The following is a 22,297-nucleotide window of genomic DNA, read 5'->3' on the forward strand; positions in this document are numbered from 1 at the left end:
TCTTATCTCAGCTATGGTGTGCGGATACGTTCTGTAAATTACACAATCGTTTATATAATTATTATTATAACGTATCAGTGAATGTTTTCAACTGAAACCATTGATTTAATTCACTGCGGACCTTTTAATTACCGCATTTAAATAACATACAACGCTACGGAATGCCTTCCATTTTTTAACATACACAAAAAGTGCCACAGGCATAAAAAATATTGGTTGAAGAGAAAATACATTTTAATTATTGAAAGTTACATTTTTAAAGAGGAATTCAACTAGGTACATGTTTTGTTTTATTTCATGTAAGAGTAGAGTTACCACTTCATAACTTTGCTCTCCGGCTCTAGAAGGACAATGATGGAAATGTATGTAAATGTTATTCTAAAAATATATGTTTTATATATTTACCTATTTATTTACTTACAGTTACGTATAATTATACAACTAAGCATCATTTGATCTATTTTTTTGCGAGATAATCAGATAAAGAGGCGTATCAGTGTAGTAAACAGTGCATAATAGTGTAATGTTATAAAACGTATACTCTACCACATAAATAACGTGATGGTTTATAATACAAGTGTGTGTTCAGTGCGTGTAACACATTGCGACTACTGAATGTATTGATACTGAGAAAAACGGGAATTTTAACGATTGAAAAATCATTTCAATGCTTATAATATTTCAATCAGTTTAGTTAAAATGCTAAGAAAAATGTATTCACGGGGCATGAAATAATACACTACTGATAAAGCTAAAATTATATTATTTAAGGTTATTGTTAAGTATCTATTTATGTATAATAAAAAAATATATTATGGAATTTTAGTACTTTTATCATTGAATATATTAATTTAAAAAAATATTGCTAAAAAACGACAGGTCTTTTCATCGCATTTGCCATGTAGTTTATGTTAAATTATCAATAATTATTATGCATACGGTTGATAATTAACTAGTTATACATAACGTCGATATATCTGCATTTAGCCCTAATGAAATAACATATGAAGCTGGAAATAGCCTTAAAGTGTGTGGATGTGAATACAATTAATTATTAATCATTATTTTTATACAAATGGATCTAACAGGAACACGTATACACTGATAAGTTGTTTACTTCAAAAATTGCTTTCCAATAATGTTGATATTTTAGAATTACGCAGTTTTACTTGAATATCGCAGATTATTATAGATTATTATTCAATTGCCATCTAATTTAAATCTGACATCAGTTTTAAATATGTATCAGTTTACATCAATGTGCTGCAAATGCCTTGGATACAACAGTTAAATTACTAGAATCACATGATTTTTTCAGCCCATTAGAGCAGAGGTTAGCGCATTCAGTTTCTAATCAGTGGATAGCAGCAAAAACAGCTAAAACTAAAACAGCAAATACGTTGAACGAGCAAGGCAAAACTTTTTTCAATTGAATTACACCAGTAAAACCAAGCCTCGTATGCTAATAAAATGCTCGATCTAGAAACAATTGTGACAATTAATTACTGCAGAGCATTTACTTGGAAAATCCTTAGATATGTATAAATGATCCTATATGTCAATGCGGAATTGATAATGAAGATATAAACCACGTTATTTAATGTTTGACAATGTCCGCTTTATGACTGTTTTTAAAAAAAATATTTTTTTTCCGGTTAGGTACGTGTTCAAACACGCGCGTTAACATGATCTACTCCATATTCATATTTTATCGTATGTAAATTTATGGCTACGGCCGTATGTTGTAGCTTAGCCACTGGGAAATGCCAATATAAATGGCGTATTTCAAAAAAATACTAACTTATTCTTAGGTCAATAATTATTATAAAGCAAACATTATTCGTATTATGTTAATCACATTTAAATGTTCAAAGACATAGCTTATAATAATTATCTTTAGAATTATCTTAAAATGTGTTAATCGTGCCCATTTTTTAATAATAAAAAGCCTAATTTTTGTCAAATTTGGGATCACAAAGATTATTAAATATAATTTTTTATCGTGAATATGTCACTAAATAATGTTACCATTAATTTTACTAATAGTTTTGTAAATGCGTTTGAAAATTAATAAATCTAAAAAATATTAACACCACTGCACATGGATGTACTGAAATATGACTATAATCTAAAACATTAGAGCGAGAGGTTTAAAAGAATACTATTTTATGTAATAAAAATAATTTATGCAGTCATCAAATGTTTAAAATAAATATAAAGGATAATAAGGCTTTAAAATTATATAAATAGACTATCTACAACGATTAAGGAATGTCCAGGATCATGCTTTGAAAATAGCATAAAACTCCATTTTGACCTACGCGGCGCACGTCCCCCTTAATAACTGAATGTTAAAATTTTAATAGATCAGCCAAAAATAAAAGGGTTTTTGTGTTTCTAAAATATGTTTCTGAGAAAATATAACATGTAAGTATAAATTGCAATACTACACGATTTAAGCTAACATGTACTATTATATACCTACCCATTGCGAATATGTTTTTATAATCATTAATCTTTTCTAAATGAAATAATAACAGTGTTTAAAAAATTTACAGTTAAATTAGCTTCAGCTGAAATTTTTCACAGCTTAAAAATATTAAAAAATCGCAGATAAGCATGTAAAATATTGTCTTTTATTTAAATTAATACATAATATATTTATTTTTTCAATAAGAATTAACAGTTCAAACCGTTAGAACAATTTACCATTTTGATTTTTGAAATCATCACATTATCAGAAGCCATTTGATTGTCAATTTTATCGGAGGTAAATAAACAAGATTCATTCAAACTACTAACTGTGAAGTGCCTATGTAAAGTTTTGTAAAACAAGTGGGTAGTAACTTTGGGAATATACGGCCGGTATTAAATTCTCTCGAATGTTGGAATGTCTTATAAAAAAATTAAAAGCTCCCATAAAGTTAAGGAAAGCTGTAATCGAAACGGGCTATCTTATTAAACTCTCAAAAAGTTTAAGTGCAAATGAATTCAGGTTTTCTTGAACAGCGCTTTTCGAACGTTTCTGCACAACGACACATAAAAAGCAACGAATGGATAACGATTTCGAATATACCAATTAAAGTATACCAAATAAATATCATGAAACCACAGTAAAAAATCATTGCCGAGAATATTTAAATACGTATGTTTACATGTTAAATTTTTATTGCTAAATAATATCATTGAGTAATTATTTGACAACGCTGAATTAAAGTTGTATCTTTGGTCTATTACAACATTTTTAGTCCCATCTGCAATGTTGCCGAATTAAAAACACCAGGGACTTAAAAGATACTCAAAAACCCTATACTCAACTACGCTTTGGTAACGTAGACATTGTCTCTGGTGACAGTGGCGAAGGGTGGAGGTAGGCTACTAAGATCCGATATAAATAGTGCATACTAAACTTTGTTAGTCAAACGTATTTGTTTTTCGAATTATTCAAAAGATTTGAGAATGTAACATTCTATATATAAAACACCTCTGAGGGTATGTATTTGAGGTGTTTCCAAGGTATGTATGTTCAATAGTATGTGGAATGTTATATTCTCAAATCTTGTGAATTATTCGTTGAATAAAAGAAAAAATGGTTTATTAATATAAATACGTTGATAATACAAAAATATTTTTATTAAAGTAGCCTGAAATAATCGTCTGGTAAGCAGTCTTCGCCACTGGCTCCAATCGTATATGATAACTGGTTATGGCATACCAATGTGCCGGGATGTCGTAGTTGAGAATCGCTGGACTAAGGAGTGGAACGATGGAACGGTTCCATACTCGTTAAGAAGTTTTGCAAGGAGAGAATTACACCAAACGATTTTTTTTACATTTGAAATAAAAAAAAACCGAAAATTCGCTCAAGATGTGCAATCAATTATTACGAGTAAATAATGTCGTAAGAATTTTCCAGTATTTTTTAGCAGACATTTGAACACTTTAAATTTATATGGAAGAAAATTGCCCATTTTATTTCAAAATTGCTTTATTTCCTCTGTTGATAATCTGTTAAAAAATTAAGTAATTTCAACTTCGAGTTTCGTTTTCCTACTGACTTAAATAGAATAATTATTATTAATTTAGTTTACATTTAGTAAATACATTAACAGGCCACGTGCACCGCGTAGGTCAAAATGGAGATTTTATTGTATTTTCAGATCATGATCCTGAACATTCCTTAAACGTTGTAGATAATCTATTTATATAATTTTGAAGCCTCATTATCCTTTATATTTATTTTAAACATTTGGTGAATGTATAAAATATTTTTATTGCATAAAATAGTATTCTTTTAAACCTCTTGATTTAATGTTTTAGAATATAGTCATATTTCAGGACATCCATGGGCAGTGGTCTTAAGATTTTTTAGATTCATTTATTTTTAAAAATACTTTTTATACTTACATATTATTTTATAATTCCTAATGCGCTCAAAATTTTTTTGACTAATTCGTTGTTTTAACGGTTTTTACAGTAAGTTAAAAAACACCGGTTTATATAAAATAAAAATGTGGGTTTCTTGAAATACTTTTTATTTATATAAAATATAATTTCGGTATATCAGGAGTAGGGGAAGGATCAACGAGCATAAATGATGATATTCTTGAGAGTTATTAGATAATATTCTATCATGAAACCTTCTTCATATTTTTATAGTTTAGTTATAAAAATAAAAATATTTGGTACATCACTTCAATGTGAAGTTGAACAAGTCAAAACATTTTCGTCCGGGTTTCGTGAAGCGATTCGTTTCAAAACTTCCTAAATTATATTATCAAGGCCTCTTAGCTTTTCGCAATTCCTGCTTCACATTATTGAATTTTCGGAAACGTTGCCAATCTCAATTTGTAATGCTGTAGATTTGATTAGGAGAAATGTATTTAGAGCAGTCGTCGGCCGTTTTCTTGATGTAGAAATTCACTGAATTCAATTTGAAATCTTACTTTCAGTATTATTTTCATTACACAATGTACAATGAAAGAATATTAAATTATTATTTTAGTTTTTTACTTTTAAAAAAAGTTAAGTAATATGGTTACCATGCGATATCTCCAACTGTTAACACATAGAATATAGTAATAATTGTTGTAAAAACTGTTCGATTCAATAAAACATAAAAATAGTTTGATATCTAGTAGTTGGTAGCAGTTACTATGAGTATGAGAATGGACAGAGTTAATAATTTTTGTAGATAAGGAGAGTACAATTATTAAGAATATTTAAGGTGATACATCAGTGAAACGGCAAATAATTTTCAACTATAGGCGTGACAAAATTTTGGACTCGCTCGCATTCTGAGAGAGAACGTCGAGCTGGAAACACGTCACTTTGTTTCGTGAAAGCGACGGGCATATTAATTCTTAAATCATGTAAAGATGACTAAAAACGTTACCCATTTACTTTAAAAAGAAAACATGTCAATGAATATATTATTATTGTTACTAATAAAACAATAAACAGAACATAAAATGGACGTATGTTGGATTTATATGACAAATTATTTTTCGTTTGGCATGCGTCACTTGCACCCGCGACCCGCAAATCCGCGCATCGCCTAGCCACGATCTTTTTAGACCGTGCCTCAACTGAAGTACAACCTTATTGACAAAATAGATTTAATAAATTTATTATCATAAATAGATTGCAATTAAAGGGGGATCCTATATGCCAACAGAGATCCTAGCGGAAAAATACGAAGCTTGCAATTTGAGATTTTTTTTATAATTTACAATTATTTCAACTGTATTAACTAATAAATATGTATTTGAAAACATTAAAAAGATTTTTTTTTAATTCAAAGATAAACTAACAATTATAAAACAAATTAATAAAATGTAAATTCGTTGCAGGGTCACATCTTATTATTACATTATTTTATGGTCATATTTATTATTAAAATTTAGTTGATTAAGTTTTCAATTTTTTAACGTTTAGATTTTTGACTAATTCATAGTTTTAATAGTTTTTATATTTATTTTAAAAAACATCGATTTTTATAAAAAATATAAATCTGTATAACTTGAAATCCTTTTTATTGATATGAAATATTATTTGGGTATGGTAGGTACCTAACCAATAAAAAACAAAATTCGAAACCAAGGAGGGGCATATTGTTACTGTCTAGGTATTGAACATGGATTCTAAATCATTAAAACAATAAAAACATATATAACCAACATATATACACGCTGTGTTTTCTATTTGGAAATCTATTTGTAATATTATTTATATTGAAAGTTGTACCAACTATTAATAATTAGTAAGTAAAAGTGACGTTGCAAAAATCATTATTTTATTTGGCATGTTGGTCGGCACCTCATGAATTTATATACACTAAACACCCACGATGGCCGCATGGCTTAAGCGCCGGTCTATAGTGTCGAGGGTCCCAGGCTCAAATCCTGTATTTGGCAAATACACATATTGTTTTTCAATTTGTGTATGAGTCAGAGTATGGACCTAATAGGTTGAGCAAGTGGCTGACATCCATTTCTCATAAAAATAAAATCTGTTAATACAAACCTCCACTACGTGGAGGCCCATATGATCCTATTAGGATTGGACATGGTCGAAAGAAGAAATATTAATTCTAATATATTTTATGATTATTATTGAAATTTTATCATGGATCTTCCAAAATTTCTCTTTCTCTCCAAGTTTGTCGTCCATATAATTTTGTGGCCCACCCATCTCAAGTGTCTACCTTAACAAATTGCTCGTGTGTGACAAGGTTAAGTGAATAATCGACCAATGAATATTATATAAGTCAGTTAAATAATAATTGGCATCTAATGGCCGTTTAAAACCTCTAACAAAGTTAACACCAGTAAATCGCAAAGGACAATACTCTCAAGCTTTCCTGTCACGGAGTAACACTATTGGTGTTATTTATAAGCACGGCTTAATTAACTCGGGCTTAATCAAAAGTTTAACAGTGTCAATTACGAAGGGTTAGACACAGCTTAAAGTTTGTCAAGATTTATAAACTAGGCGTTACTTAAGGCGTATGTTAACGCGCGCAAACTTTGGCTTATTCTTTGTAATTTGTTAGCGCTAATTGAGGAGCGGAATAAGTTGTGCATTTTGCCGGTGACTTTGCCAACGGTATTTAGAAGCAAGTAACATTTTATAATTATAAATTGCATGGGAATAATACTTGAACGTTTCAGTTACCTCCACTTTAAATACATTTTACCATGCGTAATCAGTGGCGGCTCGACGACATTCTAGATGGTGGGGTTTTGCCATTACTTATTAAACATACATACCTACCTACTTTCTCATAATTTACATTATGTATCAAGCTAATTATAATAATATGCTTGTATTAATGTGGAAATGAGTAATTTTTCAGAATAAATAATACGAATATCTGAGTCTTAATCACATCTAAGAAGCGTGCTTAAAAATATTAACTTAAGTAATAATAATAATAATTATTATTATAGACTTACCATTATCAGTTCTGAACAACGAGCGAGCATTTTCATTTACCTGGGGGTTATTTTATTTGCTCCCCAGTATGCGTATACTAGCGCTAATGCATTCACATCCTTTGTAGAACGAGATTTGTACCGCGGCGAAGGGATGGGACTGAGTGACCCCGGTCAGTGAAAAATAGACGCCATAGCTTTCTTAATTTTTAGATAGGTGTCACCGTAAAGTGGAGTGTATTAATTATTTAATTAATTATTTTAATACCACGTGATTATCATTACCTATGTTATTACATAATTTACAATAAAATGCTTTATTTATTTGTATAATAATAATACATATCTCTATAAAATTGCGACGGGTTTAGATGGATAAAATAAATTAAATAGTTAATTTAATCATGGAATTAAGTATGTGTATTATGACAATTTCTTTTATTGTGTTAATTGTCAATTCATGGTGGAACTGCATTGTATTGTTGATTAATTTAAGAAAACGCAATTTTTTTAGTACTTATTCCACTTTTATTATTTTATACATTTGGACCGGTTTCGTCCGCTTCAAGGCTTTATGATTTTGTTTGGGTAAATACCTATTTTATGAATATTATTCAGATGAAAAAGTCCCTTTGAGGCGGACGAAACCGGTCCAAATTTTATATATTATGATAACAGTGGAATAAGTACAATTTTTTTTTGCATTTTATTATATTACTAGCTGACCCGGCGAACTTCGTACCGCCTCAGAATCAATAATCTTGTGTTAACTTATTAGCTGAATTAAAATACTCAAAATGAATTAAGTTCAATAAATGTGCAAAAATCAAATCAAAATGAAATAGATTACATAGTTTTGGTTGGTTCAGATTTCGAAGCATGATGACTACCGAGCCAACCTTCAGTTGTAAATTGTGCGGTGGCAAGCCACGCAGATCCAATAAGTTTAAAAAATCAGTTGGATAGTTGGTTGCTTCTTCTTCGTTTATTATACAGTCGATAGATTTGAAGGAATGCGTTGGACCAACGATTTGATTTTGAATTGTGGAGTTTAAGTGATCCACATATTTGTTCTTTGCCGCAAAAATTGCTCGTTCACTCAACCAATTGTGATTTTTGTGGTTAGCAATGACGTTCGGGAACACTTTGTTGATGAAGTCGTCCTTCGCTGAGACGAAATTTCAAAAATTCGGCGGAAACGAAATCAATCCGTTCGATTCGTCGACAGGAACACGGCAGTTACCGATAGTCAGCAATTGCTTAGAGAAATCGTCGGCAGATGGATCGTTTAGCTATACAACTCACATGTTCGTCGTCAGCCGAAGTTTCTTCACATAGCGCCACACAGTCTATGATTTGAGGCAAGCGTTCATTTCATCGGCAGCGGTCGATCTTGGAATGACTGGTAGTGTTTGGCAGAAATTGCCAGATAGTAGAATCATTGCGCCACCAAAACATCTTGAGTAATTGCGCAGATCTTTCATAGTTCGATTGAGTGCTGCCAATGCGCATTTGTGCGCCATTGTGCATTCATCCCAGGTGATGAATTTACTTGCTACCAAAACTTTGGCCATTACTGAGTGTTTCACAATACTGCTTGTCGGTGTTTCAGTCATTTGAAGGTTTAACGGCAATTTCAACGCTGAATGAGCCGTTCGGCATCCTTCTAACAACGTGGCCGCTATTCCAGAAGAAGCAACTGCTACAGAAATTTCGGATCTCGCACGAACAGTGACCAAAATCAATGTCATGAGAAATGTCTTCCCAGTTCCACCAGGCGCATCGAGGAAAAATAAACCACCATTTCCATCATCAATTGCCTTCATTAACGTATCGTACACTTCCTTCTGTTTGGGGTTCAACATTGGTACATTCGATCGAACCGATAGGTTCAATGCATCTTGATCATATTCACGTTCACGTTCCAATTTTCGATTAAAAGCGTCATTCATTGCACGATCAGGCGTTGGCATTCCTAACTTGACTAACAAACTGCCGCACATGAGATAACACATGTCTTCGATCAAAAGCAAAGCCTGGTTATGTATTTCCTCATTCACTTCGAGATCGGGACTCTCTGAACTGACATGAATTTGATGTAAAATGTTTTCTGACATGTCATCCTTGTACTTGTTCCACAGCTCAGGTGGATTTGATGGGAAGCATGTCGAAATAATGATAGCAAATAATGTGCGTATCTGACTTGGAGATGCAGAAACAAATGCTTTAGCGATTGTCATGTCCCAATGAGTATCATTTTCAAGCAAATTGAGCTTTTGACATGCAGCACGAAATGTTGGGCACACTACACCATTGACAGTTTGAAGTGATTCAAATGATGTCGGCCCACGAACATTTACCAGCAACAACCGTAAGTAGAATCATTCGCCATTCTTCGGATAAACTGTGTAAATGCGACCAAGAGCATCAGTAGAATGCACATCCGGATGATCAGGAACCGCATCGCCTTGCTTTCGATGTTGAAATTTCTTCGATGAAGCGTTCCAAGTGTAATAACGTGGCATCTTAGAGTAGAACAACGTTCGTGCAAACGGATCGCTTTGGCAAATCGAAAAGAAACTCGTCAATGTTGGCGCTGGAGATATTTCAGCACGTTGAGCAACATTCGATGCGTTGAAATAAACTTGTTGAGCATTCTCCAGATGCACCGCCAAATGTACAGCAGTGGGATAACGTTCATGAATGGGGAATGAGAGAATTCGCCAAATTGCTTCATTGCAGCTCACATATCGACCAACTTGATAGTGCGTGATTTCATCGTTGGTATTGGGAGTTTGAACGCCAAAAACTACAATATCGCTGCCTTTGGTGACATATTTGCAGATGTATTTGATGGACTTCACTGAATTGTAAAACTCCACGTTGCAATGCGCCTTGAATGTTTTGGGAAAAAGTGGCGAATACGGAACAATCCAAGTGTTGTCGACCACGATATCGTTTCACGTTGTGATTTCGATGTTCTACCGTTATCATTGGGTGATCGACGCCGATACAGTGGATAACCATCATTGGCAGTGATAGTCTCCGCCGTTAAACTTCATGGATAATGCTTGGAACACTTGCCGTCGACCATGCACGGTGATTGGGGGTTGATGGCGTCACACTGTCCATGCATCATGTAAGTAATTACAACATCATGCAGGTCTGGATCGGTTTCGGGATCAGGAATCTCGGCACATATGATGTCATCTTTTTGGTCTGGTCGAATTCTTTCGACTCACCAAATAAGAATGTGTGCATGCGGCAAGCTTCGTTTTTGTCATTCAATCGAATACATCAAGCATCGAGTATCCCCAAAGACGCGATGATTAACAATGTAGTTCATCAGCGACAGAATTTTTTGTTTAAACACACGTGCGGTGATGTCGTGCCGATCACTTGATGTTTGTCCGGGGAGTAGCAGTTGAATAATTTCTATTCATTTCGGATTTCATGTAAAGGTGATGAATAGATCTGGACAACCGTAATGACGAACATATGTCATTGCATCTTGCGCATATTCATGCATATGACGTGAACTGCCAATGTACATCGCCGATAGAATAGTCAATCTACCAACATTAGCTGCATCTCCTACGGTGCTGATTGCATCACGTAAATGAATATACTCCTCCGGTCGCAGTTTGGCTTGGTTCAACCGAATGAAAGTGAGGCGCTCCGTCTCGCTTTTAAGCAATAGACGAAATCGCAGCAAATAGTTGTCAGCATTTTGACGAATCATCAAATGATAAACACTGGAAAATTAATCACATAATTCAAAATTAAATAATGAAGCAGTTATTGATGCACACACAATCACAAATTTGATAACCTCACAAAGTAAACATCTTCGAAGGCAACTTACCGTTTGAAAATCACGATCGAAATAGCTATTTGCGCACCTAGCTGGTAATCGGCTCGATTATTCACGTAGATCGATTGTTGAATGAAGTTCTAATGATGGTTTTTTTTAAATTGGTAGGTAAATAATGAGCAATACCAGCAATGAGATCATGTAGTTTTATCCTTGGATTTATTTTTGGACGCTGTCGAAGAAGTAAAAAAGATTCGGGCAGGACAACTTCCTCCAAAATTCGCCGGAGTATACAACAAAGTTTTTCGGGATTATCTGAGGCTGAACTGAATCAACTGTTAAAGGATAGATTATGCACACAACGCCTTTCATTTGTTTGTTTGTTTCTTGTTTATTCTTTCTGTCATGTATCGTTGTATATGGATTTAAATTTTTTGTGATTTTCTTTTATTTTCGATTGCGCGTTCATTGTTCAAAATGTCAAAATGTATGAGAAAATTAATTTTCTTCATAATTTTTTCCCCCGTAAAATTTTCCAATGTTTTAATAGTTATTCTGCTATTCGGGGCTGAGACAAATCCAACAATGTAAAGATCGTAAAAATCGGTCTAGCCAATCTCGAGTTATAAATGATGTAACTAACCCGACTTTCTTTTATATATAATAGATTATTATCCAAACTGCGAATTAATGTAATATTTCAGTGACATTTATTGCGGATATACTGACTAATGTTATACGTTATAACATAATATCTATACGCCATTACGGCAGAGCGAAATATTCTCATATCGAATGATATTATATCGTATATTTTACATAAATGTGGCCCTCTTCGATTCGGTTTCATAAAATGTCATTTTACGAAATATGACGTAATATGGTTCAACATTCGCCATGCAAGCCACCAGGGCTGGCAGGAAAATACTATTTTCGCGTCCCAACTGCGTTAAAGCTATTACCCGGCCAGTGAGCAGCTATCATTTTTCAGTCGCGTTATTTTCACTGCAGGTTAGATCAGTGGTTCCCAAAGAATTCGGTAGCGAAACACTATTTAATTAAAAAGAACATATTTGAGAGTATTAGTTGTTAAGTGAGTTAAGCCGAATCGTCCACTTACCAGAGACCTAGCGGTAAAACATACGAAGCTTGAAAATTCAGACATTTTTTTGATCATCTACAATACAAAGTATATTAATTAATTATGTAATAGATATGACGTATCGTATCTTAGATTGTAAAACTTATTTCAACATCATTTTTTCTACAAGCTTGCATAATATTTCATTATAGTGTGATTGTTCAAAATAGTTCAATTTAATTATTGACGAATTTTAGCGAAAATTTATTTTGGTACGCATCTTCAGTATTTGATATTCAATCAAACCCTTTCCACCTATTTTTATGCCATCCTCCAACACTTTCTAACTGGGCTCATTCGTTTTGGCTTCTTTACTTTTTTTTGGTACCCATAATCCTTAGCGAACGCTTGTAATGAATTTAACTAGTAGCCGTTCATCGTCAAGACTTCGTGATTAAGGATCGTGTCCCGGATGATTTGACCATCATTTTTAGACATCTTTTATTCACCTCTCTTGGATCTATAGTAGGGTCGTGAAATTCTTGATTTTATTAATTCATTTAGAGAGAGCTCTTCTCTGTTACTCCGATATTTTCCATATTAACAAATATTACAATTTTTCCTTATTATTATGCTTACGGTTATATGAAAAAAACGTGACGAGTCCGGTGAAGGCAAACTGATGAGAGTCTATATATAAATAGGTCAGTAAACATATTGTTGAGAAAGCAATAAACGTGTTTCAGTCAGGATTCCCGCAAAAATTTACTAACACCGCCAAAAGGTATCATCCCCTAAGGATTAAATTCCATGGAACCTTAAAGAGACCGGAACCAGTATCGAGCAAACTTATAGAAATATGAGACTCGATGACTACGAGAAAGCAATTTTTAAGGCAAGGAAAATGAAATTATTAATTATTAATAATAATATAAAAATTTGTTTCGCATCCGCGATATATTAAGAACGGCGCGGATATGTGGGATGATCCTACTCGTTTTTGATTGGCTGGAGCGAGGCGTGTTCTATTTTTAATTTAGTGTATATTATGCACTAGCAGAAACGAGCTTGTAAAAAAATCCCCAGTGCGCTTTGGAGATCGGCTCCAGCAGTATTGTCACCATCGAATTTTCGTCATAATGTAGCGACTGTAATCTTACTCCAGTAATTAAATCTCGCCGTTTTCTATGCAACCGTCCGTGCTTTTTTGTCATCCGAAGTAACAAACAGCAGATGATAACATCCTACATCAAACACAGAAAGAGGGAGGCTCTCGTGGTACAGTGCGTAAGGCGCTTGCCTTCCACCAGAGAGTTCCTGGGTTCGGTTCCCGGTCAGGATACACAATATTTTTCTCAAAGCCTGAGTGTTTGTGATTGTTCAAAATTACTAACAACCACTTTGTACAAAAAAGCAAAGACATGGTTATTAATAATTCTAAAAAAAAACACAGAAAGAGAGAGTACGCAAAGTTTCCTCTCTCTTACTTCGGAGATGATACTATGTATTATCAGTTTGGTCATGGATATATTCATCTAGAGTCCATCGATTCACTTTCTTTTTCAGATATCTAAGACTGGTATTAATAAAGCAATAAATAATTATAAATCACTCTTTATCTTCAGTTAAGTGAACTCGAACATTGGTTAAAATAATTTGAGAACCACTGCGCCAGTCTGTTAGTACATCTCAAACTCGCAATAAGCCCCACACTGAACAAGGCTTTTTAAAGCTTTATTACATATGAAAAATTTCACTAGGTACTGCACTCTACCGTTTACTATAAGACATAATATGAAATAAAAAAATATTGTATCTTTTACTATAAACAAATGAACAAAGAAAAATAGCAAACAGAGTTTTGTCTTTGAGACAGTCTGAAACTGACACTATCAATAAATAAAACAAGTGGCTTAAGGCTTTACCCTGTGTCTCGTATCGGTTGTTATGGGTAAATAAAAATAGTGTTGAAAATTTTCGATTTGTTGGTATTATTATATAAAGTAAGGAACTGATACGTATTTCTTAAAGTGGTAGGTAATGATTATTGTATAACGTTTTCTCTATTTGAAATAAACAGTAAGGGGGTTTTTTCAACGGCTCAAGCGTCATTAATCTATTATGAGTATCTACATATTAGTATCTACATAATAATATTAATACGATCGACCGAGGGTACTTGATGGAATTTGAATTTAAGTTTTGTACTATTTCATTTGCGTTTCTTGCGACCCGTGTTTTGTCTTCGGCATCTTCGGGCACTATGCATAATCACCAATGGTAAATACACACTGACATCGAATACAGTTAATTCTAACTTATATAATACATTCATACAATAAAGTAGGTAACAACTTTATCACCTACCTATTACGTCAAGGATGACAATAAAAAATATAACAAACAAATTATGAATAGTGTAAGAAAGAAGAAAAGAAGAATAATACATTCAATATTTGTGTAAAATCGTCAATACCTACTGGGAATACAATGGTAATGTATTGGGAATTTAACGGAGTTAACTATTGAGATATATCACTAAAATCAGTACCTACGAGTATTACATAATAATAGGTATTAATAATCTATAATTGGTAAATGTCAGGTTTTAAAAAGTTACATTAGTTATACAAATATTCTTACATTCTACTTTTTTTTCCATTCTTATTATAATTATAAAATCCACATATATAATACTCCACAAATACGCCCACATACATACCCAAATACACATAATTTATTATATTATACAATAATAGTAAATTATACATAAATAAATACACGCACAATACAAAAAACTTTTTATTAAATACAAATATATCTCGATACTCGGATTATTATTGGTTAAAATAACGGTGACGGCACCAAATTTTATCGTTAACATGAGAATTATAAATAGATTAGCAGATATAAAATTGTACGGAAGTGTCAATTATTATTAAATGAATTACATATTATATTATTCCACCAAAAAATTCGTACGCACATATTGAAAAATAAAAATATTCTACCAAACTAAATGTAGAAAGTGTATTCTGAATCAAAAGCTCACTGTGATATTTTTAAACGCCAATCACAAGTCTGAATATTCAGTAGTTATGGAAGCTCTGACGGGATGATAGTTAGGTTGTTTCCGCTAGCGCAAAAGCACGTAATGTAATGGCAGCTTTTAAGCTCGCTTGCGACAGACGGCAGGCTGTGTTGCATTTATGCCGGTGAAGCGTTTTGAGGGAGGCAAGTAAATATGAGTGAATACTTTGCTACATTTATTACATGGCACATTTCACGTGATGTGTGTTACACTCAAAGATGTTGAAAAAAACCTTTTTTTTTGTAATATGCGAATAAAGCTTTTATATTAGGATCTGAAACTGGAAAATGGTTACTTGGTCAAAAAATTAAATTTGCTGTAAGTAATGTAGTATTCTTGAATAATTTGTGGTGAGGTTCGTATATATTGCCTTCAGTAAAAAGGGTCTTAAAAGGGTGTTAGTAGCTTTTTGCAAGATAGCAATCGGAAAAAATATTTTTATTAGTTACTTCATATCGCCATATAACTGTTAAAACCTCTGATGTGATCAAATTCATATTTTACAGGAAAAATACATGTTGATGGTATATACACAGAGCTCGAAATGGACTGGACGTACCGGAACGCAGCTCAGATGCGTAAAATATATGTAGTTATTAATCCGTCCAGGAAAAAAAATTGCATTCCAAATTTTTTTTTATAAAAAATAATAAAATAAACAATATTATCAATTGAAGTGAGATCGAATACAAAAACAAATACTACCAAAATATGAGTCAAAATTAAATAAAAATTAAAATAATAAATAATGTACAATATATAAAGTTATGTTATAACAATCCCAAATATTAAATAGGGTTATAAGTACTGTCACATTCCTAAATGGCCCCCATTTGGGGATATCTCTGTTAATCTGGAGAGGCCCGAATCGATATCAAATCAACAAATAGTAAGGGTTGATTGCGAAAATAATTAAATAATGTTAAATAGCTGACCGGCAACATTGTCTGAATGCCGTTAAAAAAAATACGAATGGCAACGCCGCATTTGTACGGCTCGTAAGCGACCGTTTGTTTTAGCGTGAGAAGCAATTTTGACCGCATCGCAGTAAGCGGTGTTAACCTCGCTATCCGTCAAAATTAAATTGAAAAAAAATTGTATAAAAATGTAACCATTCAGAATATATTAACGTCAATATACCTTGCCGTTTCCACCACAACTCCAGTGTATTATTTGTCCAGCTCCAAGTCCTAAATCCAGACGAAAATCCATACAACGAAACAAAGTGACAGAGTGTTTTCACTTACGAAAATGGAGGGAAATGACAGTACCTACCTCAAATTCTGAAAATATATCAAAAAGTCTCAAGCTGATTGGTGCTTGTTTTTTTGTAATATATATGTGTATTTCGATGTTATCTTATACGTTTTCTAACATACAAGCAAATTAAAAAATAATTACTTGATAAAAAGAACTTTTAATGAACTTTAAATTTTCTGTTGAATCATAAAAACTTTACTTGACTAGCATAAACGATCAAAAAAAATTGTACTTGATAGAAATAATACTGAAATGTCATATTGATTTCCATAGTAACGCACGTATATGTTAATAATTTAGTTGCTAAGACCCCAGACCCCTCCCTAGAAACCAATAATGGTGTCGAAATAACTTTTCATACAAAACAGAATTAGCTGAAAATGAATTCAATTCTACTTAAATATGGCTAAAAGTATTAAAAAATACATTGGCATCGTGTTCTGATATATTCTAAAAGTTTCAAATGTCTAGCTAGTCAGGAAGTTAGTTAACAATCAATTGCAATATATGTACCGGACAAAGAACCACCGGACAAATAAGAATACGAGCTAAGAAAAACGTTGTAAAATACGCCGCGCACTTGAATGAAAAATAATATACTTATGGTATCCCAAGACTTCAACTTCAAGCAAAAGCTGCGTGGGCGAAAAAATCTATATTGAAATTGTGAAGAGTTGGGTCGCCATACTATATTATCTTCGGTGTTCCAGTAAATGGGCGATCTGAGCGAAAAGTCATATTACGTGGCTGAGTTACGCATCCGCTCACTTGACTATTTTGCGCGGGAAAAGCGGGGGTGCATTCTAAATGCTCCAACCCGGAAATTCCCGATTCCCCGGGAATGTTCTCGCTAACAACGTTCGAGTTTTCATCTGGCGTAAAAGGAAGTGAACATGTTATGTCATTGAGTAACGTACAAAAAAATACACAAAGAATTAAAACTAGTTCTTGGTAATCTACTGCAAGTGTGCGTTATTGAATTTAATAGAATTTAATTGAAGTTATTAGTTTAATAATTAACACTTCTGTCATCATTCTATTTTAATTTATTTTATTGTGTTAACTGTCAATATGGTGGAAATTCATTGTATTGTAAATTTAATTTCATACAACGCAAATTTCTATGGTTACATGTAAGTTTTACGTACCTATGCAGTTAATCGTTGGACACTTATTCTTGCGCCGCAGTACGTGAAACATGAGTTCGTATAACATTTTACCAAATGACGAGTTCTTCGTTGAACATTTCTCCGTGGAGTACATTTGTACGTATCTTACAAAATGCGGCGATAGTTTGCAAATAGCGCTGTTCCAATTAGATTAACCCTAACCTAACCTAACCTAGTAAAGACATCTCATAAAAATCAACACATGTTGTAGCATACGTACAAACATACTCCACGGTGAAAAATGTTCAACGAAGAACTCGTCATTTGATTAAATGTTACACGAACTCATGTTACAGGTACTGCAGCGCACGAATAAGTGTCCTGCGATGAACTGCTTACGTACAAATTTCCGGATATGATTTTTTATAGTTGGTACTTATTCCACTTTAATTAGTTTTATCTGGACCAGTTTCGTCCACCTCAGAGGGACATTTTTAACTGAAATGTTAAAGGTTCCATCCTAATATGATCATATGAGCCTCCACAGAGTAGAAGTTTGTATTTTCAGATTTTGTTTTATGAGAAACTGATATTAGCCACTTGTTCAACCTATTGGGTTCATACTCTGACTCCAAACACAAATTTAAAACAATATACTATTGGTTTTAAGTTTTGTATTATTCCATTTGAGTCATTTTTTGCGAGCCGGGTTTCGTCTTTCGGCATCGTCAGGCACTGTGTACACTGACGAAAAGGCAAATACACACTGACTGTCAGTACAAAACTTAATTCCATTAGAATTTAAAGTACCTTCGGTCAATAGTATTAATATTAAAACAATATATTGTGTATTTGCCAGACTCAGGATTCAAATCTTAGACCCACGACATTATAAACTCACGCGTAAGCTGTTTGACCAGCGTGAGCATAAATTTTCATTTAATATACATAAAAGTCTCAAAAATAAAATGTATTGGAAGGGATCTGTGATTTTTTTTTTGGACTAAACGGGACGCGAATACACATTCCGGATGAGAGGTTAACCAATTAAGTTACTGATCCAAGTGCTTATGATGCCAATATTAAAAAAAAAAACTATTTAATGTTGTCGTAATTAGTAAGACACTCGAGGCTTAATTGGTAAAGCATTTTGGTACGAATTAAGTGGATGCTGGTTTGAATCACGTGGGCGTCCAATTTTATTTAAAGATTTTTTTAGGTGGTTTATACAATGACGTTTATAATATCTGAGGTGTTTTTAAAATTTTATATGTTTAATAGAAGATATTTCTTCGCAAATCTCACTAAATGATAGTATGGTTATTCAATTTCAAGTTTTTGCCACTACTGTGCATATTTCACTCAGTGTAAATGTTATAAGAAGCATTTTGCATATTTTTAGGTCAAGATATTACTTGCTGGGGAACTAAATGTAAACTAAAAAAAACTAAAAAATTCACTCGCGTCACGTAGACTCGAAAGTTGTTCTCTGCTTTGCGTGCATTTTGCTGAAACATTTTTTTCACTACAAAATCATAGAAAGAAATTCACAAAATAGAGATTATCCCATGAGAGACGCTTGTCAAATTTTAGGATTAAAACATTTGATGCATTTTTAAGTTGATTAATTGAAATATTTCGGGTTATTTACAGACACCATCTTAGACTATTAATTCTGGTAGAAATTACATAAACATTTGACATATATGTGATTGTTCATCTACTAAATCTCTAAATATGTTAAAAATATCCATCGTCTTATTATGCAATATTAATATTTGTCCATACTATTTTAATTTATCCATTACGACTATTTAAATTTTTTTACGAATAATCCACGAGATTTAATAATGTAACATTCTGTATTGAACATATTGTTCGGCGTAAACCAGATAACCTGGAGATACTGGTGGTTTTGAGTAGACTTCATGTAAAGCAAAGCAGAGGGAGAGCGTCAGCGCCCGAGGCCACTCTACCCTGAGTGAAACTGAGAATCGAGAGAAGTGGAAAGTCTCGGTCTCTTAAAAGATGACAGAATTTCAAGGTAGTCATGGGTAGTGACGTGAGGTAGTTACGATTTGACGATCCCGGGATTGGCATTTTTTTCAATAATTAATATAAAATTTCTATATAATTATACAAATAACGTTGATAAAATCGGTCAAATAAAAATTTAGTATAATTTATACTATTTAAGACATTTATTGTTAATATTGTGTAAGTTCAATCTTGGAAATACATAGGTTTAATGGAGTAAATAATATTGTCATATCTATCAATAATAATGTAAAAGTAAAACAGTTTTATTTATTTATGAAAAGATAACAAATACAAGTTCAATTAAAATAAATAAAATGCATTAAAAAACATGGTGGAATCACTTTGTTAAAAGTGCGAAGCATTGTTTTTTCCAATATTTCTTATTTTTATTAATTTACTAGCTGACCCGGCAAACTTCGTACCGCCTCAGAATCAATATTCTTGTGTTAACTTATTAGCTGAATTAAATTCAGAATTAAAAACGATGACCATGTGGATTAAGCGCCGGTATATAGTGTCGAAGGTCCCATGTTCGAATCCTGGGTCTGGTAAGTTCACATATTGTAATTCAATTTCAATTCAATGATGACTACCGAGCCAACCTTCAGTCGTAAATTGTGCGGTGGCAAGCCAAGCAGATCCAATGAGTTTAAAAATTTAGTTGGATAGTTGGTTGCTTCGTCTTCGTTTGTTACACAGTCGATAGATTTGAAGGAATGCAGTGGACCAACGATTTGATTTTGAATAGTGAAGTTTAAGTGATCCACATCTTTGTTCTTTACCGCAAGAATGCTCGTTCACTCAACCAATTGTCATGTTTGTGATTAGCAATGATGTTCGGTAACACTTTGTTGATGAGTTTGACCTTAGTTGAGAAGAAATTAGAAAAATTCAGCGGAAACGAAATCAATCCGCTCGATTCATAGACAAGAACACGGCCGTTACCGATAGTCAGCAATTGCTTGGAGAAATCTTCGGCAGATGGATCGTTTAGCAATGCAACTCGCATGTTTGTCGTCAGCTGAGGTGTCTTCACATAGTACCACACAGTCGATGATTTGAGGCAAGCATTTATTTCATCAGCAGCGGTCGATCTTGGAAGTGGAGTGTTTGGCGAAAATCGCCAGATAGTAGAATCATTGTGCCTCCAAAATTTCTTTGAGCGCAGATCTTTCATAGTGTGCTTTCAATGCGCGTTTATGCGCCATTGTGCATCCATCCCAGGTGATGATTTTACTTGCTAACAAAACTTTGGCCATTGTTGCATGTCGGGTTTTCAGTCGGAAATTTCAACGTTGAATGAGGCGTTCGGCATCCTTCTAACAACGTGGCCGCTATCCTAGAAGAAGCAACTGCTACAGCATTTTCGGATCTCGCACGAACAGTAGCCAAAATCAATGAAATATTGAGGAATGTCTTCCCAGTTCCATCGGGCGAGTCGAGGAAAAATAAGCCACCATTTCCATCATCAATTGCCTTCATTAACGTATCGTACACTTCCTTCTGTTGATGGTTCAACAGTGGTACATTCGTTCGAACTGATTGGTTCTATGCATCTCGATCATATTCACGATCACGTTCCAATTCTCGATTGAAAGTGTCGTTCATTCCACGATGTGGCGTTGGCATTCCTAACTTGACTAAAAAACTGCCACACATGAGGTAACACATGTATTCGATCAAAAGCAAAGCCTGGTAATGTATATCCTCATTCACCTCGAGATCGGGATTCCCTGAACTGACACAAATTCGATGTAAAATGTCTTCTGACATGTCATCCTTTCACTTGTTCCACAGTTCAGATGGATTCGATGGGAAGCATGTCGAAATAATGATATCAAATAATGTGCGTATCTGACTTGGAGATGCAGAAACAATTGCTTCAGCGATTATCATATCCCAATGAGTATCGTTTCAAGCAAATTGAGCTGTTGACATGAAGCACGAAATGTTGGGCACACTACACCATTGACAGTTAGACATTTCGACCATATTTCGACTATCATTCTTTCTTTTGTTTGTTTGTTTCTTCTTTATTGTTTCTGTCATGTATCAGAGATGGCGTTGTATACGGATTTAATTTTTTTGCGATTTTATTTTATTTTCGAATGCGCGAGGTTTTCATCGTTCAAATTCATCGATGTCATTCAAAAGCCTTTCCATACAAAATGTATGAGAAAATTAATTTTCTTCATAATTTATTTTTTCCGTGATTTATCCAATGTTTTATTAGTTATTCTGCTATTCGGAGCGAAGACAAATCCAACGAATCAAAGATTATAAAAATCGGTCCAGCCGTTCTTGAGTTATAAATGGTGTAACTAACCCGACTTTGTTTTATAGTAAGGTGTTGATATATGTATGTGCTTTTCTTAAGGTTATAGTACTTCAGTTGAAGAAAGATCGTGGCTAGGCGATGCGCGGATTGTGCAAATGACGCGTGCCGATCGAAATATAATTTGTCAT

This window comes from Rhyacophila brunnea, unplaced genomic scaffold, assembly GCF_057557595.1.
Source record: "Rhyacophila brunnea isolate RB1 unplaced genomic scaffold, BYU_Rbru_1.0 scaffold_9, whole genome shotgun sequence".
In the NCBI taxonomy this organism is placed as follows: Eukaryota; Metazoa; Arthropoda; class Insecta; order Trichoptera; family Rhyacophilidae; genus Rhyacophila; species Rhyacophila brunnea.